Source organism: Oncorhynchus mykiss, chromosome 18 (genome assembly GCF_013265735.2).
Source record: "Oncorhynchus mykiss isolate Arlee chromosome 18, USDA_OmykA_1.1, whole genome shotgun sequence".
In the NCBI taxonomy this organism is placed as follows: domain Eukaryota; kingdom Metazoa; phylum Chordata; class Actinopteri; order Salmoniformes; family Salmonidae; genus Oncorhynchus; species Oncorhynchus mykiss.
In genome coordinates this window covers 22,842,684-22,861,297 of record NC_048582.1, presented here as the reverse complement: position 1 = coordinate 22,861,297, position 18,614 = coordinate 22,842,684, and the positions used below count along the sequence as shown (strand labels likewise).

Genomic DNA, 18,614 nt, shown 5'->3' with positions numbered 1-18,614 from the left:
AAAAGCCAAGTGACACAAAAGTGGGAGAATTCGGCCATAGAGCCCCGCCGCGTCAGGCGCGCACGCTGCAAATACTCCTATAATAACTGATGCACTGATTATCATTCCGCCGGCACAGTGCTGATGAAATAGACTCAGTCTGCCAGCTCGAGAACACAACGAGAAGGAGACAAAATAAGAGAAAGAAAATTCCAACCTATTTCATCTTGGAGGGGACTCATACATTTTTTTGTTGTTGTCAGGAAATGAACAAATGGTTATCAATGTAACGAGGGAAATCTCCTATCTATAGGGTCCCAGGTTTTTCTTGCTGATATTATTTGCTCCGTATAACACAGGAAATGAATTCTCTGTGCGGTTTTCTGTGCGGCTCCTCACTTCCCCTTTCACCTTTCTACTTCCCTGTTTAATCTGGATGTCCCTGACAGAGAGGATTCTCTTCCTCTCTCTCTCTCTCTCTCTTTGATTCAGAGTAGTTGTCCCGAACAATAACATGCCTTCCACATAAAGACAGCCCTGCGGTGCAATGCACTAGTTTCAATTGACAGAATTATGTGTTGGGGGGTTACAGGAAGAATTCCTCTAGTTTTTGAGCTGGGATTAGGTATAATACAATCTTCATACCTCTAGTGTTTGTTTGTGAATGTATGCATTTGTGCGTGTGTGTGTGTGTGTGTGTGTGTGTGTGTATGTGCGTGTGCGTGCGTGCGTGCGTGTGTGCGTGCGTGCTGGTGGTAGTTTTTACAGGTTCCATATTTATTACAGACAACACATACTCTTAAATCAACTTCAGCATTTGCATTTAACAACAGGATATTACAATGTAACTGTATGGCCAAAGAAAGTATTCACTGGTAAATAGCCCCGTCGTTGACACCAGAGATATCCACCGTTGTGATGATTACCTACTATAGCCTACAATTGTTTCTTGAGCACAAAAATGTAAAGGGCCTCACAGCCATATCATGTTTTATAACAGAATAATGAAACATCCAACGGTTCGATCCGTTTATAATATCTTATGATATCTTATAATATCTTAGACCATTGTCCATTATTCAATGAAAAACGTGTTTTCAAATGTGAGAATAAAATGTCATGTGCTTCGTTTTTTTTTTAAGAGAAAAAAAAAAACAAGGCAGCATTACACCAGAGGTTAATTTTGTCATGCTCCGTAATTATTGAAGTCTTGAATTAATTAATTAATGGCTCATTCTCTTTGTGCTTTTGTTTCACTGTTAAACAGATATATCTGTCACAGCAACGCTAAAAGTAATGGAATGAATGGTAACACTTAGATTTGGACTGATTTCTCACTTTAAAACTAACTGTAAAAATTTGAAATGTACTTTCTAGCCTTACAATGGAATTCCCTAGCTTCTCTGACCAATGTTTTCAATCTATGAAATTGAAATCCCTGTGCATGAGTATTTTTCAAAGGAAACATGCAACATATGAACATATGCTTTCTGTCCACTGTTTCAGACAAAATCATTTAAATAATGTAAAATAATTTAAACACATTTCTGACCTGATTCTGGTGCTTGTTTTAGCGCGTGGGAAGTTATGCCTCTCTGGGCTCTCTATCTATCACATTAGGTCAGAGAGCAGGGTGAGAGTCGTTGTGGGCCCCTGACTCGGGCTGCTGGGTCACTGGCCAAAAGACCCAGACACAGCCTCTCACCACGGGGGAACGTTCTGCTTTTACGCCCGGCGGCCACGCTTCGCACACGGCACCTCTCAGAGGAAAATTGTGGAGAGATTCCGTCGATAATCGACAATACACGGACGCTGTTTTGTAAAAAATTCAAAATAAAACGGATTGACGTTGTTCATGCTATACATTACCATCAAGAATTGTAGTGAAATGGCAGTGTTTTGGAAGGTGAAGTCGTGGACAATGTTTTGGATGGATAGCCTGCCACGCTGCCTCTGTGACAGTTAGTTGTGGTCACAGCACAAGAAGATGAGAGGCTTCATTGAGTTTTGTGTCATCTAAAGGTATGTAAAGTTTGTTATATTCACAAGTATTCTACATTGTTTCAAATAAATACATTTTGTGGGTACTGATGGCAAAAACAGTATACTGTGCCGGCGTATAGGTTAAATTATGAAAGTGTGAAATAGGCTACATTATAAATGTAATTCCCAGTATGAACATTCTCGGCACGAGATTTGCACCAATTCCTAATGTTACAGATAAATGAAGACATATTCCCAAAGATGTGCCAGAATATATAATCACTAATTCTTGTGGCCCGATAAATGCCACTTTTTAATTAACAATAAACAACATTCTCCAAATGAAACTTCTCTTTCTATAAGAAAATGGCTGACAAACCGTACACCACTCCCTGTCAAATTGTGAAGAACACAAAATTATTAGTTATCCACCATATGCGTGTTGTTTTGTGTGATTTCAGAAGGTAATTTTGCTGAAAACGGTACTTGACACTGGTATACACATATACGTGCAGGTTACCACTGAACAAAAGACGAGTGCTGGACCTGAAACAGCTGCGGATCACAATCGGAGTCCTAGTGTCTTATGACAGTGATACTAAATACTGAAGTGTATAAACTCCTGAGCTAGGCCCTGTAAATCACTCGTGTCAGCGAGGGTTGTCGGCAAACACTGAGACCACTCACGTTGACAAAAGGTACCAAAGGTCAAATGGCAAATCCTCTCTCTTTCAAACCCACACCAGGAGCCTGGAACGCTGTAATCCAGGTGAACTACTGGTGTGTTGTTATTCTGATCTCAATTCCTCTGACTGGATTTACTAATAAAGTATTAATCCTTTGAATCATTCAACCCTCTCTTTGAAACATAGTCAATTTCATTTGATCATATTCATTAAACCTTTATTTGTCCAATTGCCATGTAATTGGCCCTTTATACCCATGTAATAATACTACTATCTCTGTATTTTCTCTAGTAACAACATTGCATTTGTATGTTGGTACTTAAGACATTTAGTAACTTTCTGTACAAATACATTAGTGGGTTACTGCACAAGTATAAATGCTAGAAAACATTTCCATCTGCGGTCCTCATGACATTAAAATGAGGACAAAACCCAGAGCGAGTCAGGATATAAATGGCATTGGGTCAAATATGTAAACGCAAATAGAGTCCTTTTCTAATAGAGATCCCTTTTCAAATAGAGATCCTTTTTCAAATAGAGTCCACTCAAACAGAGATCCCTTTTCAAACAGAGATCCCTTTTCAAATAGAGATCCATTTTCAAGTAGAGATTATTTTTCAAATAGAGATACCTTTTCAAATAGAGTCCACTCCAACAGAGTTCCCTTTTCAAATAGAGATACGTTATGTTGTTGATCAGAGAGATGAAACCTCACAACTTTGTCTTGAACTGAGTCCAGTCAAAATCATTAACCTTACAAGATGAAACATGAAATAGGCATTGCATGATCTTGGCAGATATAGAGACTGGGCTATACGTCCCTCTGGTTCAAGACATTGTATGTGAAAGCTGAGGTGCCTAGTGTAGAGGAAAGAAGATGAGATGACTAGAAGAGAAGACTAGACTAAAGAGAGGGAGAGCATCTGCTGGTGGTCATGGTGAATTCTAGCCTTCCTCAGGCCCCCCTGCTCTTTGAAAACGCACCGGGGTGAAAGAGACTTGGCAACGCGCCACCATTCCCCCGTCTCATTTTCATCTGCTACATTCATCATATCTTTGTGTCATCCCTCTCGCTCCCCTTTTTCACCGGCCTTGTTGCCAACCCCGGGGTCTCAAAGGGGTCTGCCTCGACTCAGGAAGTAAATAAGAGGGAATCAGCCGGACCACACTGGATAAAGGGTGTTTGATCCCAGGGTCTAAACAACCCCTTGGGATGGCGCTCACTCTCTATTGGTTGGTTGACATCACATCTTTCCCATCTGCCTCGGTGGCAGGGAGAGTCTGTACCTCTGTGTGGTCCAGACAGGAGAGGAAGACTCCCCCCCCCCCCCCCCCCCCCCCCCATTAACCTCTGTTTCCAACCTCTCGATGGTCTAAACTCTTAGATCCCATGACCCTCCCTCCCGATACGATCTTCTCTTGCACGTGCTCTAACAGTGTGTGTGAACGGTTGTCTTTGAATGCTCCCAGGAACTATAAGGGAGCAAAAAAAGGGAGCAAAGCAGATTAACTTGAAGACAACTTCGTGCCAAAAGTTAATGGTTACTATGGCCAGCTATTGGCTTTCCAGCACTGTTGACCATCAGTTTTTGTCTATATTAACACATATACAATTAAAAATAAATAAACATAAAAAGGTTGAATATTTATGGATGAATGATGAATGATCTTACAAAGTATTTCAAGAGAATTTCAGGAAACCAACCAAGAGTTTTGATAGAAGTGAAGCACATTGAACCAGTTTTATCCAATATCCTTATGTTGATTCAACCCACTGTTTTAAAGTGGCTTTGCTAAGAATTCTGGGAAAAGAGGAATCGTCGGTTGGTTTCTAAATCAAACAGGGCTCCATCATCTCCCTGTCGCGGCCCCGCTCTGTTTCCAGGCTGGTGCTGGGGACGGGGCCTCCTAAAAGGGCACCAGGAGCCAGAGAAGACAAAGGCAGGGTGTTTGCATGTTAAAGGAGACGTTAGAGGGGATGAAGGTGTCTCGCCTAAAGGAGCGGGTCAATGTCTCTGAGGCACCCAGGGTCGGGGGCGATAAGGCGAACACAAGCCAAGGCGTCCGACAGTGGAAGATGTATCTGGGATTAATTCGGCATTGTGCCCCGCCCAGCCCCGCCCAGCCCCGCCCAGCCCCGCCCAACACCGCCCTGGGTCTATGGCGTGGGGAAGCAGCCTGCCAGTCTCCCCAGTCACTGTTTAGGAAAGTCGGTAACCCTTTACCTTTCAACTGTCACCCCCCTGAGCCACACCGCTGGTCCAAACTGTCACCAACGTTTTAGAGTCCCAAAGACAACATGTCCACGCAACTCGGCCACAAAGACGTCAACAGTCACATCGTACACACAGTATTCTGTTTTTCTCTGTGCTGTTGGTTAGAGTGACTTTTGTTGACTCCGGGGTCAATGCCTGCGGGTACAATATGTCAGTACAACACAGTAGTTACATTGTCAAAGCGTATAATACCGTGGTTAGAAGACACGTCTATGTGGCAGACTAGAAATAGGCAAAACAAGGTGGGAAAGGTCAAAGAGCCATAAGTCATGTCATTGGAGACACAAAATAGTGGGACTTTCATGATACCAGGGTCAGTGTCTATAGTGATAATAGCTGTTGCAAAATGTTGGCATCATAGTTTATTTTGAAGGCTTATAATCACAATGAAAAGACCTGGCCACGGGGTAGAATATAAATAGGTAAAACAAGGTGAGAAAGGTCAAAGTGCATGAGACATCCATGTCATTGGACGCAGAACATACCAGTATAATTGTAGCCCTTTCCTGCTGTCAAATGATCTACTGGACTAATGGTTGGAGTTGTTATTCATATTTTTCATAATTAATAAATATTGTGTAAAAAAAAAAAGATGCTGAAATGTCGGTGTTTCGATGTCAAACGGTTTTGTTATATTGCAGTGTTCTGTGATGTAAATAAAGTGACATTTTGGGATGCCAACTCAAAATGTAGTACATTTCAACTCTATATCTGAAATGGTACAGGTGTCCTCTTTTTTTAAGCCCATAACCATGTGTGTGAAGTGTACATTTTTTGTTTCACAGTGGATTTGTTTAAGACTACCAAGAAACACTCTGATTTAGCCCACTGCAGTAATTAACCTTCTGAAACATAATTTTTGGTCTAAAGCCAAAATGAATAGTACATAGGGTTATTACAATTAAATTATATGACATCCCATATTCAATAAAACAATGAATAACAATATCAGAGAAAGAAGATAATTTAGTTTGATTGGCATATTTAAATTTCTTAATATCTTTGCAAGAAAAATACAAATGTTATGCAGTTGTCTAATAAAGTGAATTGTGACTTTCCCTCATTACCCAAGGCTATGGTTTCATGTGTTGTAGGAGAAGCCAACATATTATTATGATATTCGACTGAATCACTGTTTCTCAGGAAGAAAATATGCCGTATGTGTTTTCATCGTTGTCAAGTGTCATCTGAGCCTCACTTTTCCTCAGTAACATGTTATCCAAGGGGAGGAGTAGCTCTGAGCATCACAGACAAGATGAGATCGTGTGAGAGAAAACTCATCCTCTAAATCTTCTCTACAACCTCTCCTAAATGCACTGCCTAAGTATGGTTTCACATCCCCTTTTCTCCCTCTCTCTCTCTCTCTCTCACTCTCTCTCTCTCTCTCTCTCTCTTTCTCTCTCTGTCTGCTTAACATTTTCTTCAGAGGCCTCATTCCTTCTTCTTTTGTGTGTGTTGTAGTCCTCTATTGGCCCGTTTTTTTGTCCCAGTGAGTCTTCAGTTAGTGTTCTAATGTGTCGAGGCATGCCCGTCCTAAGCCCGGGCCGTGGTGGCAGAACAGGGCAGATGGTTGCCAGGGAGGCTCAGCGCCTCGCGGCCACGCTTCGCCCACGGACAATGGCAGAGCTGGGGCCACGCCGTGGCACCAAGCCGCGCCGCAATAATGCCGGCGCCGCTGAGGGTTGCGACCTGGAAACGGGGACGACTGTGATAACAGCTTTGTGGAGCGGCGGTAGGCCGCGGCGGGGGCGGATATCTCGCCGTCCGTGTCAATGTCGCCATGTCGAATCCCGTGAATGTCACTGTCCTTCCGGCACCTCTCACCCTGCAATCTAAGACGAAAGCAGCTTTCCATTCCAATATAGACCGTTTGGACTTTGATCTGTGCTGAAATCTGAAATCACAGAGGATTTTCCTGATTTATAGCACAGTTCTAATTTTAGTTGTTTCGAATGTCTTGGGAATGTAAGCGTTTGGGATTTTATAAAGACGGTCATTTTTCATATATAAAAATCATAGTCATATGATGAGTACTCTTAACCATACTTTGGCTTAAAATCTGCCTGTTCTTGACATCAATTTATATTTGGGTTTAGCCTAAGGAGGTTCTCATGTCATAACCTCAGCGCCATGTCAATTTGTGGAATTATGCAGCACCAATGGCACTCTATGTAGTGTTTGAGAAAATATTACAATGAAATGTCATTGCGACATTTACCATTCACTACATTCGAACACCACACACACACACACACACACACACACACACACACACACACACCCTCTCCACAGCACAGTAACAGTGGGTAACATGAACAGACTGCAGGGTTGGCACCCACTCTTACAGAAATAATACAACTAATGGACCACTTTCAGAACTCCTGGGAAGAATATCAAATGATGTCAACCATGTCATAACCCTGCTCCTGGTTTTACAGCCATAAATCACTTGTCTTCTTCTTTTGGAGGGAAAACAATGTTAAAGTTATCTGAGGGTATTAGACGTCCTCAGAGTAAGGAAATTATTTTTGGAGAGACTGAAAAGCAGAGAAAAGTTCTGATGTGGTCATGGACATGGTATTTTAACATCCTAATGGAAGGATCCTGCTAAAACTGCAGCTAAAACTGATTTGTTGACTTTTTTTTGACGTACGTCTTGAAGTAACTCTGAAATGTGTTTGGCTTTTTTTTTCTTACTATTAATACTTTAATTATCTAAAATTAAGAGGCAGTTTTGAGGAAGACTGAGTTCAGGTCTCAGATAAGTAGAACATTTATATATCTAATCGGGCTCATTCAAATATCTAAATGGTGTCAAGCGGCTCTCACTTCACATCTGTAAGTCCAGGCTGTATATCCCCTTAAAGGCCACCCTCCATCACGTGTTGAGGACTTTAATAACATTAGGCTACAACAGTCCTTATGTGAAGCACTCAGGAGAGCTGACTGTTGAGACTGACCGTTGATGCTCCACAGTTGCTCAGCAGGGAAGCGGTGAGAGAGCTCTATCATTAAATGAGGAACCTCCTTGTCAGCTCAGAGAGGGGGTCACTTTAACCCTCTTTCCCCTCTTACCCCCCAGGCCATTCAGCCCTGTGACTGATGAAGTCCCCCTCCTGTGGCAGCCGACAACAGAGCACAAGAGACCCCACAAAAGGCACTTCGGATAAAACAAAACCTCTCTAATTGTGCCTTTGAACCGGTCAATGGACCAGCGGGCCGGTTGGCTGGTGGTCGGTCTCAGGGGTCGGTATGTCCAAAGGCTCCGGTTTTGGGTGCTGTTGTGTGGGGAGAGAAGGCAGGACGCGGCCCTATCCAAGGCCATGATAGATGGGGGATGCTTGTGGTCTGGTGTGGACACAGACACTCAGGCGATTTGTTCCCATTGTTGGGGGTGTTATTGTGGGGCAGACCTGATGATGTGTGGGGTTAAATGGTGACAGCTGATGGTGCCATATAGGGGGAAACACAACCAGTCCTTGAAGTTTATATGAGTAAATGCATAACACATCTGAACAGCAGTGGCTTATTTTTATTTCCAGAATGATTATAGTCGGGCGTTTCCACGAAGAGCTATTATTTCAGTAGAAAACTAACGCAGATGGCACTAATACATCAGTGTTTTAAAAGTATGAAAAACATATTTAATATCTGGATTTATTATCTAGCTTAATAAACCAGAAAAACACTGTTTAAATATTTTCATCAGGATCCTGCTTTCCTGCCTTGGCCGTATTGAACTGTCGGGTGAACAGACTAGAAGCAGCTTCAGAAAATAATCAGGTGACCCTTAGAACCCAGCAGGACAGAAAGCCACTAGTATTTCCTCAGTCCGGATTTAACCTACGACTCGCTTGGCACTTGCGAGGAGGACTTGTTTCTCCTGCAGGAAGTCATGTTTGCCAGTTCACACAATCTTCTCCATTTAAATACAAAAAGTATTTTGTTTCATAGTGTCACAAAAGTGGTTATGATTATCCTAAAAATATTTTTGCTACTATTTTCACTTTTACGGTGTCCATATTAGGACAGCCTTACATTAAAAATATGTGTTTTAAGTCAGGAGCTAATTGTGCTCTTTAATTGTGTTCTTTCCCCAGGGCTCTCCTCCTTTGCCATCCCGATTAGTTGTTGCTGTGAAAAGTGAACAGCCTTGCTGGTGTGAGTGCTATGGCGCTGCAGTGTCAGACAGACAGAGACAGGGTGGCAGTCTGTTCCTCTCCCGCAGGTCCCACACCGAGCGCTGCTGTGCCCTCTCAAACCACTAGAACGTGCTCTTCAACAGATTATCCACACACTCCTCCCTCTCCCATCTCCCTCTCCTTGAGAGCAGGGCCCTGCTTCTCATTTGTAAAAGAGGCAGAAAGAATGCAATTTATAACTGTGAAAGCAGTATAAAACCAACACCGACGGTACTCCTGAGGTTCTAGTGCCAGAGCCGGTCTGGTATAAACATTCATAGACTGGGTCCGGCCAGCACTGGACCCTATCCTTCGATCTCCCCAGCAGGACTAAAGCCTTACTGCTAGATTCCCATAACACTGAGCTCTGGAAAAAGAGAGGATGATGATGATGATGATATACTATACCGAACAGTCAGACACTGATTTAGAGAGAACATTTAGAAAAACATATGACTGTTAGTGAAGACATACAGTTTAGAGGTTTACATACACCGTAGTAAAATACATTTAAAACTCAGTCTTTCACAATTCCTGACATTTAATCCTAGTTCAAATTCCTTGTCTTAGGTCTTTGAACCGTGAAATGTCAGAATAATAGTAGAGATAATTATTTATTTCAGCTTTTATTTCTTTCATCACATTCCCAGTGGGTCAGAAGTTTACATACACTCAATTAGTATTTTGTAGCATTTCATTTAAATTGTTTAGCTTGGGTCAAACATTTTGGGTAGCCTTCCACAAGCTTCCCATAATAAGTTGGGTGAATTTTGTTCCATTCCTCCTCACAGAGCTGGTGTAACTGAATCAGGTTTGTAGGCCCTCCTTGCTCGCACACACTTTTTCAGTTCTGCCCACACATTTTTTTATAGGATTGAGGTCAGGGCTTTGTGATGGCCATTTGTTGTCTTTAAGCCATTTTGCCACAATTTTGGAAGTATGCTTGGTGTCATTGTCCATTTGGAAGACCCATTTGCAACCAAGCTTTAACTTCCTGACTGATGTCTTGAGATGTTGCTTCAATATATCCACATCATTTTCCTACCTCATGATGCCATCTATTTTGTGAAGTGCACCAGTCCCTCCTGCAGCAAAGCACCCCCACAACATGATGCTGCCACCCCTGTGCTTCACGGTTAGGATGGTGTTCTTCGGCTTGCAAGCCTCCCCCTTTTCCGCCAATCATAATGATGGTCATTATGGCCAAACAGTTCTATTAATGTTTCATCAGACCAGAGGACATTTCTACAAAAAGTATGATCTTTGTCCTCGTGTGCAGTTGCAAACCGTAGTCTGGCTTTTCTATGGCGGTTTTGGAGCATTGTCTTCTTCCTTGCTGAGCGGCCTTTCAGGTTATGTTGATACAGGACTCGTTTTACTGTGGATATAGATATATTTGTACCTGTTTCCTCCAGCATCTTCACAAGGTCCTTTGCTGTTGTTCTGGGATTGATTTGGACTTTTCACACCAAAGTACGTTCATCTCTAGGAAACAGAACGCGTCTCGGTATGACAGCTGCGTGGTCCCATGGTGTTTATACTTGCGTACTATTGTTTGTACAGATGAACGTGATACCTTCAGGCCTTTGGAAATTGCTCCCAAGGATGAACCAGACTTGTGGAGGACTGCAATTTTTTTCTGAGGTCTTAGCTGATTTCTTTAGATTTTCCCATGATGTCCAGCAAAGAGCCACTCAGTTTGAAGGTAGGCCTTGAAATACATCAACAGGTACACCTCCAATGGACTCAAATGATGTCAATTAGCCTATCAGAAGTTTCTAAAGCCATGACATAATTTTCTGGAATTTTCCAAGCTGTTTAAAGGCACTGTCAACTTAGTGTGTGTAAACTTCAAACCCACTGGAATTGTGATACAGTGAATTATATGTGATATCATCTGTCTGTAAAGAATTGTTGGAAAAATGACTTGTGTCATGCACAAAGTAGATGTCCTAACTGACTTGCCTAAACTATAGTTTGTTAACAAGAAATTTGTGGAGTGGTCGAAAAATGAGTTTTAATGACTCCAACCTAATTGTATGTAAACTTCTGAGTTCAACTGTATTAAGATTGTTGAAGATAAAGATATTCCTACAACATAGGGAAAAACACAGAAATAGTTTTACATAGTAATTGTATTTCTATGGGGAAAACAATTGGAATGACATCATCAGACTTAAAAACTGGAGTCCCTTGAAAGAGAGGTGTCGTATTGCACCCATAATCTATTTTCCCCCACTTCACATGAGCTTGAAAGGAGCAGGAAGAGCAGATGACTTTGATTGACAGGCAGAAGGGGCTGTGGATGTATCTGGATGTGTCTGGCTGGAGGGGAGGGAGGGGTAACTTCCCTGACTGACAGGCAGGGGGCGGGGCTCTCCACATCCAGATGGAAAGAGGAAGGAACCAGACTGCTCTTTCTCTACAGATGGCCATGTTCAATTAGAACCACTGAACTCCGTTTCTATTTTATGCCCTAAATGACACAACTAGCTTTTCATCCATTGATGTGTTTTTTATTTTCTTATGTAGTTCTAGTTCAATATGCTGACATATAGGCTAGGTGTTACATTTAAGTATAACACAGTAAGGAATATACCTACTGAATTAGAAACAATTATTACTAATGTATAAGAGATATAAAAAAAAAAGCCCTATCTAAATGTTCAGTTAAAATACCAACCAATGTCATTCTTCTTTGTTCCATATGTCCATATGGTGAGGGTGCACAGCCCCCTTTTAGCAGGGTCATACATGTAAATAATGGAGTGAGAAAGGGAATTAAAGGGATATGCAAGACTGCACCGGCGATTGAAAGTTGCAGATGAGGACCAGTCCGAGGCACCAACACTGTTCCAGGACCCTACATCTTTGTGCTCCTCAAAAGGACCAATTTAGATTGATCCATTTAGATTAATTATCTGAGTTCAGCTAGCCAGATGTGATTAGGGGCCAGTCCCCAGGGAACAGAGGATAGGACACTGGGCCAGGGATGATATCCCCCCCCCATGCTGACTGACTACCCTGGCATCCACCACATCCACCATCATAATCCCCCAGAGTCGAATGGGTCTGAGCCATAACTTAACACTACCTATAGGATTCACCCCAAAACCAGGAAGTAAGATGTGGTATTATTTGCACTTGTTTGCGTACATGTGAATGCTCATGGAAATGATTCAATTGGGTTTACAATGAGGGAATTGTTATGAGCAGAGATGGGAAAACACTCACATTGTCTGTAAGCCAATAGCATAAAGGGGGGCTGATTTTCTGTTATGGGAAATGTTGATGCCAGTGGAATTGATTATCTCCCTGTAGCACAAAGAAAGTAATTAGTCTTAATTAAAGGGGTTGTGTCATTTGAGGTTTCAGGACCACGTCTCAGACTAACGCAAGTGACTCGGCTGTATGTATTTTTAATTATCTAATAAATTCATTAGCTCATTCATTCAACATCCCAAACATGATTAAATAATGCACGAGTGCTCAACATCCAAGAGACAAAAATGCAACACTTCTAAAGGGACATCAACTGCATTTACAAGACATTCATAACAACCGTCCTAATTGGCATGTATCACAGTCGAGAAGAATACATGATGTCATCTGAAGGCATTGTGCTCATTTATCTCTGGGTATTGTCCACGAAGCACCAAATCTAATAACGTTAGCTTGGAATATGAATGGTAAATATTGTGTGTGGCTGTGGGTTACTGAGGCATGGTACCCCAAAGACCCAGTGAGCTGGCGAACACACACACACACACACACACACACACACACACACACACACACACACACACACACACACACATACACACCCACACACACACACATACACACCCACACACACACATGGTTTGGGGAGCCGAGATGGGGATTTGTTTTAATATGGAGCTCTGCATGTGAAGTGAAGCAGAAAGTGGATCCTGCGTCTCAGAGGCCCGGGGACTCAAGCCTGGAGTTATCTCTATTATTCCTTTATATCCTCCATATTGTTCAGGGGGATGGATGGATGCAAGATGCATGAGGGGCCTGGGGGGGTTGAAGGAAAAAGGGCATTATTAAACACGATCAAGGCTCAGGGTGCCAGGGGTATACAGAGAGAGAGTCTACAAAGAACGTGGTAATTTACGGAGAGCTACGGTGCTTCTACAGTGGGGCATCGGGCTTCGACAAGCTTGGAACTCACTTCATACGCCTGATTTCACAACATTACAGCGAGATAACATGTTGTCCCACTTTGATGATGTCACATCTGTCCCACTTTTCTCTGTCTCCCTCAGATGGTTTTTGATGAAGAGCTAAAATAGCAGGGATGAGAGATGAGATAGACGCCCAGTCTGGTTGGACTGACTAAAGGCCACCAATTCGAAATCCATTTTAGGACACTTTTCAGTCTTCAAACTTCATTGCATCTATTCTAACCTGAAAGGGTGTCCTTTCTTAACCCTGAAGGCATTAGTAATGCATTGTCTGCTGGAAAAGACTGATGTCCTAAAATGGACACCGTACATTTGTCTCTGCATGGCTTTATGCCTTCCTCTGGAAGGTGCCAAAACTCCTCCTCTTCCAGGACTACATTATCAATTCATACTGATTTCTCTGGGTTCAAGAGGGATGTCCCTCTCAGACTCTTTCAAGTTCCACTTAACTGGCCACGTCTCTCACCATTGTTCAGGTGCACTCAAACTTTTCCTGCTTAACACATGGACATTTTTCAATTGCACTAATTAAAGCAATTACGAAACCATACACGCCGCTGATAGTAGAGGTGATTAAAGTACTGTGTGAAAGTCTGCCATTATCAGACTACATCATTTCCCCTTTAGTTTTGAATTAATTGGAGTGAAATGTACGCCGCACTAGACACATAATGTGGATCCACTAATCTCTAGGCTTTGTAAAGGCAGAGATAAAACTAACCTTTTCCCTTTATACAGGTTCGAGTTAATTAAATTCCTTTTTAATTGTGTTTTATGAAAAATCGTACATTTCCACCACTAATGTGTCTCCTCCGGTCCCCCGCTAAAAACTGCAAAGGCGGGAGGGAGAAAATCAAGAAAAAGAAGTGAAAATCATTGTTTTTCTTTTTCTTCTTCTTCTTCCTCTTCCTCTTCTTCGAAGAAGAAGAACTGAACTGTCAGCGAATTCGGGGGCGAAAATTAATTATTTCAGCTTGATAAACCTTTTCATCTCCTTGACTCCTTCGCACAGAAAAGCCAATTAATAATGTCAAACATGCTCTCCTCTCCGGGGACGGCCGCGGCGCTGATGAGTGTGTTTACCGTCGAGGGCCGGTGCGGAATGAGCTCGCTGTTAGAAACTTCCTAATCACGACGCACCTGTCAGGAGCTCGCCTCATTATCTGTGTACAGAGGGCAAACCTCATTTTGTCAGACGCGGCTTTTCCCAAGAACTAACTGCCTTGGGAAGCATATATGACTGTCGACCAGTAGATGATTCACTTAATTATGGAATCGGGCTCGGGCTCTGCTGGAAGGTGCATATCTAATGACTGTAGTGAGAGACATGACTGGGTCAAGTCCAGTGGATAATATGCTGTAGCTTCAGCCCATTTTACAGACGGATGGAAAGGTCACCTGTTTCCACAAGGCCTCTGTGTGATCTTGAGACAGAAAGGTTTCTGGGTCTTTCCACTAGTATTGGGAAATAGTATTCAGTTCAATTCATGTTTGTTTGGAGTTTGAAGTCTTTTCAAAGTTGATTCACAGGACTTCTCAATTTCAAAGATTCCGTTCAGGAGTGGATATTTATTTTTTCTGTTTGGCAATGCCATATACACCTAACAGGCACAGGAAAACCTTTGCATACTTAGTGTATTCATTTACGTGTGCTGTGACATTCTCTAACATCCCGTGACTTGTGACTGCTCTTTCAGAATATAGCAAGAGTGACGTTACGTGTGGTGTGTGTGTGTGTGTGTGTGTGTGTGTGTGTGTGTGTGTGTGTGTGTGTGTGTGTGTGTGTGTGTGTGTGTGTGTGTGTGTGTGTGGCTCCCCACTATGTATTTAACAGGCCCACTAATGAAATATAGACCTGGGCAAACGGTGCACTTCTGGAAGTAGACGAGCTGACGCTGATCACTGACAGGATAATCAAGATGTTCCTCGACTAGTGCTGCGGTGGCTAAATAACTCCTACACTCACCCCCTCTTGTATGTGTGCGTGTGTGCGTGTGTGCATGCCTGTGTGTGTGCGTGCTCGTGTGTGTGTGTGCATGAATGTGTGCACACGTCCTTCCATGTGTGTGTCCCATCCCACCAGTAAGTACTTCGGCTAATCAAAAGTCACGTCCTCATTCGTTGGCCCAGCATGCAGGATCCTTATAGGAACCATGTGGAACAAACTGTCTCTGACATTACACTCATCATCTCACTCACTGGGCTGCCCACTGCACGGTCGTTAAACTTTCATTTGGAAAGGCTGGCCCGGCCTGCTCGCAGCATATTGACGGCATTAATGTGAGTCAGTTATGGGACGGATTTTTATTTCTGGATGGATCTGGATGTGTGCGAGTGATTTAGTCGTCAGACGATTGTTTGCTGCTGGTGGAGTGTGTGTGTGTGTGTGTGTGTGTGTGTGTGTGTGTGTGTGTGTGTGTGTGTGTGTGTGTGTGTGTTTGGAGGGGTATGTGTGTTATGTGTGTCTAATACATGTCCTTCTGTATCACTGTCGAGAAAAGCCATCAACTTATCCACATAACGATGATCAAGATATCAGTTTTTCCATGGAAAAAAGCCAAATCATCACAGACAGAACCCAGCACGAATACAGTGCATCTCTGTATTACAGCGAATCTCTGTTTTACAGTGCATCTCTGTATTACAGTGCATCTCTGTATAAGCCTTGTCTATTTTAAATGTAATTGTGAGACACATTTTACTACAAGCATCACATTTTACTATCCTGCGCCTGGGTGCCGTGGTGTAGAATGACCAGCCTTAACAGTACCTCCCGTTATCTACTAGTCCTCTGACCCTCTCTGACGTCAGCTGTAGTCCTATGTCATGGGCTAGGGGGACTGGGGGGACGGGGGACGGGGTGGATTGGGGGAAGTGTCTGGGGTCAAAGACAGGCCCACTCCTTTACCCTGTGTCTAAGTGGCGGAGACAGATAGTTGGACCCCTTCCCTGAACCACTGGGAAGAGTGCCCTACACTTGAGCCCTTTTCTTATTTGCCCTCTCCACACAACTGCCACACAGTCCTATAGCATCAGCTGCATGGCTAACCCCTGACTAATTCAAACCCCTGACATACCAGATTCAAGCAGGCACCTTGGTAAGCATGTCGGTTGAAATATCGACAAGGCTTCCTCTGTTTAAATTATTAATAGGGTGCTCAGTTTTCATTGACATTCATTCACAATGTACACGAGTGGCTTACAAATCCCTTGAAATGAATGGCAGACCTCTCCGTCTAACCTTCTCTCAGCTCCGGCAGCCAAGAACTCTTACGGAGGATTGTCAGTAAATCAGAGCCTTGCCGGTTGCCAAAGCCCTGATCCTCTTGCTGACGGACGTCACATTCACTCGCTGGAGAAACCCGCAGATCATCACAGAGCCCCCGTGCCTCAGCACTGACTGTCATTGGCATGTTTGGTTTAATGTGTCAAAACAGGCACAGTCAATGATTTGATTTCATTCTATGGCAGGATTTGTTCTCTTTTCCAGCACACAGCGCCGTATTCAATTGTGTGCCTGAGGCGTATTTCTACAAGTGACAGAAACAAACAACTGCAGTGTGTAGTTTGGTGCATCTCCGGGCTCACGGCGACAACATGTAGTTGAACTCTGGCATAAAACTGATTCATTCTTCACGGTGGTCTTTAGTTCCTATTCCGTGATAAATCCCTTGTCCTAACATCACCCAACCAACAAATACCGTTATATTTACGACTTTGGTCATCAGCACCCATATCAGCAATGATTAGGTCCAATTGTTTTTCCTGACCATGTAATCTCAGCAGGAAAAAAATGGAGATCTTTGGCTAGTTACGATAACTAGGGCCCCAAGGTTTTCCACACCCAACCTTGGAGACTTGCTTTTACTCCTTGTGCTTTTTTACATCAGAAAGCGTTTTCTGTTAAAACGTTCTGCGTCTTAGTGTGCAAGACTTTTATGCAAGGGAAAGAAAGACCAACTAAAACCTCAGCTGGGACAAGACTGCCAATTTGTGGTGTCGACATCTACATTCTCTCACGTCCACTGTAACTCGTGCTAAGTGAGGGACCCGATTTGGCTGAGTTTATTTGTGTCTTAATGTTTGTGGCTCGATGGATGCTCCCGCCTTGACATGCTCACCAAATCAAATCAAATCAAACTCTATTTGTCACATGCGCCGAATACTACAAGTGTAGACCTTCCCATGGAATGCTTACTTACAAGCCCTTAACCAACAGTTAGCTTAGCTTCATTTAGGTAGCTTAGCTTCGCTTCCTTGGGCACAGGGACTATGGTGGTCTGCTTGAAACAATTCAGGTTGTTTACAAATAGACACATTTTGTCCCCAAACTGGACACTTGTCCCAAAATAATCTCCCCAAACTAAAGCTCAAGGAGTTAGATTATGGACACAATGCAAGTCACCAAGTCATGACTGTTTCCCTCAACTTGACTTCCCCTTGAAGTTTCAAATCAAATCTGGAAGACTGTGCATGTGGTAAAGCTTTAGGGTTCGTTTTGACTAACAGTGCTGTACTCTCTAGTGAACTTAAACATTTTAAGAGGACATTGCTGGGATATCCTCAAAAGCACAAAGCAGCAACTGGAAAAACATGCTGCAACTCTAATCCACCCCAATCAACCTGTAGAGCAGGTGAGACCAAAGCCAGAAATATGTCAATCAAAATATATCCATCTAGAACCGGACAGTGTGACAATGGGAGCCATCCTCCTACACTCCCCTTTAGCTTGTAAAAGACAAACCATCTTCATATGAGCAAAGTTAGAGGTGTAGACAGTTGAAGCATAACCAACTTGGGACACTTCTCAATGCCGATCTCCCTGCCTGCAACAAAAGTCTTCTTGGAAAGGGCATCAGCTTTCTCCAAGATAACGTCATTTTATGGAAACATCTCACTTTACTTTGATTTGGTAGCCATATACTGCGGTCCCTGTCCACCTCCTGTCCCAGTGGTAAACTGAAGAGGACCTGTGAATCCACAATGTGTCTCATTGTTCCCTATGGCTTCTCTTGGAATGACAAATATCTGGATGTTTGTGCAAGCTGCGTATGCATTTTATGAGCTCCCAAAAAACCATAAAGAGTGACAGAATCATTGCTCAACAGCCAGGCGACTCGACTTTCCGGAAATGTACTTTTGTGGCTTTTTTCCCGCTTGAACATTGGAAGAGTTTGGGGTTTATGTTGCTTAAGTCGCCGTTTAGCTCCGGTGCAACTGTGTGGGTTTATGAAGCACTCTATTCATCATCTAGCCACTAATCAAAGAGCACTAAGCTTTACATGAAACACAACGGCTTTC

The 18,614-nt window shown here is 43.0% G+C and overlaps 1 long non-coding RNA gene across 1 annotated transcript; it reads left to right on the top strand.

Annotated features, from left to right (window-relative positions):
- Positions 1 to 1,614: 1,614 nt before the first annotated feature.
- Positions 1,615 to 8,058, top strand: LOC110495836. Its single transcript, XR_002469479.2, has 2 exons — positions 1,615 to 2,001; positions 8,007 to 8,058. It is a non-coding gene; the product is annotated as an uncharacterized LOC110495836 (long non-coding RNA).
- The last annotated feature ends 10,556 nt before the right edge of the window (positions 8,059 to 18,614 follow it).